Here is a 1,827-nt window from a genome sequence, read left to right as displayed (position 1 = left end):
TGTTTAATTAAACAACAAGCATGTGGCTTAGGGACCATGCCTGTCTTAGGTTGTCCAATACTACATATGGTCCTTACCAGTCATCGGATGAGCTGACCTCAAGGCGTCAGCCTCCTGTCTTAGATTGGTACCATTGCAATTGGATCTTACCTGTCATTGACTACCGGTCCAGCATACAGCCACACCTGTGGATAGGCCTTTGTACCAGTGTGGGGGGGTAAGGTTCTTTGCCTCACCTCTGTTGGTCCCCAAATTTTAGCTCAACGACCATCACAAGCAGAAGGGAGGAGGATACAAAATGCCATGACACCAAGCCAATTGACGGCTCCTTTTGGAAAAATTGTACCACTGATGACACCATCAGCAAAAATACCCCGGCACTACCACAAGTTGCTGCACCAACAGATAGTTCACAATGCATACAAGTGATACATAGTCCAGGCAAGTTCTGTAAGCAGTTCAGTGATAGCTATTGCAGAAGCTGTAGTTTGGTTTTATCTTTATCTTCACCAGCACTGGGATGAAGATAGGAATTCTGGCAATGATGGCTAAAGAAAAAATTATGTAACATTCCAGCAGGCACTGAAAGAAAACAATTTTCTGAACAATTTACATTATCCTGAACAGAATTATTAAATATAATGAAAAGAAAAGGTGAAAGTAAACAAATGAAAAGGAAAGGTGAAAGTAAATAAACAGATCTGCTAAACTCCTTTTTTGGTGCACATATTAAAACAATCCTCAACAGCTGTTTACCTAATTTAAATTAAACTATTTAAATCATGTGAATAAGAAAAAAAATATTTGGATCCATTTTTTTCATGAGCGCTCGTCATATATGATATATGGACATACACACATACAAACATACAACACAAAACACAAGTGTGCACACATAATATAATACATACAACACATAAAATAATAGTAAAAGCCTTGTAACTTTTTACAGGTGAAATCTCCATTGCAATGTTTAAAAACTCCATAGTCAAAAAATAGAACTGATCAGCAAAACATTAACCTAGGTCTGTATGAACTCAAAAAACAAAATAGAACTTCATGATGTGGGAAAGGGCAATAACAAAATAGATATTGAAAAAAGCATCCTGGTTTCATTAGCCTACAGGTGTGGGAGAACCACTGTCACAGATGTAAGGATAGCCAAACTGGAGTTCTGGATATCAGCTGTTATGGATTTGAGCCAAATCATCTTCTTTTTGGTCTGTAGAAATCGCTTTAGTTAATCTCTCTGGAATCCAAATCAGCTGCTGTTCTCCCTGTGCAAACACACAAACAGACCCCTGACTTCAGAGAATCACTGGGTCAGGACCTTTCCATTGTCCTGTTAGAATATCCTTCCAAAGTACGTTGGGCTTATGTACATTTTTTGGACACATATGCCTTTCCACAGCACTAAGCCCTGATGAATCCAAATTTAAAAAGTTTAGAGTAAAAAGGGTTATTTTAAGTTTATCTTTGAGGGATATATACCCCTTCCCAATTCCCTCTTTTTGCTTTAATAAGTACATTTTAATAGTTTGATGAGCTCTTTCAACTATGCCTCGTCCCTGTGGATTGTATGGGATTCCTGTTATATGAGTAATGCCAAATGATGAGCAAAATTGTTTAAAAGGGGTAGAAGTATAACCAGGACCATTATCTGTTTTTAACTGTTTTGGAACACCCACAGTGGCAAAATTTTGTAAGCAATGAACTATAATATCTTTAGTTTTTTCTCCAGCATGAAAGGAGCCCATCAAAAATGCGGAAGAAGTATCAACTATAACATGCAAATATTTTAATTTTCCAAATTCTGGCAAGTGTGTG

At 37.4% G+C, this 1,827-nt stretch overlaps 1 long non-coding RNA gene across 1 annotated transcript in view; it reads right to left on the bottom strand.

Annotated features, from left to right (window-relative positions):
- Positions 1 to 608: 608 nt before the first annotated feature.
- The window catches only part of LOC125610581, a 13,611-nt gene continuing 12,392 nt past the window's right edge, over positions 609 to 1,827 (bottom strand). Inside the window, exon 5 of the long non-coding RNA XR_007340584.1 lies at positions 609 to 619. This is a non-coding gene — a long non-coding RNA (uncharacterized LOC125610581). The remainder of the gene's footprint in view (positions 620 to 1,827) is intronic.

Source organism: Marmota marmota, unplaced genomic scaffold, assembly GCF_001458135.2.
Source record: "Marmota marmota marmota unplaced genomic scaffold, marMar, whole genome shotgun sequence".
Classification (NCBI taxonomy): Eukaryota; Metazoa; Chordata; class Mammalia; order Rodentia; family Sciuridae; genus Marmota; species Marmota marmota.
Note: the sequence above shows the minus strand (reverse complement) of the source record. Positions and strands in the feature narration are given on the sequence as shown.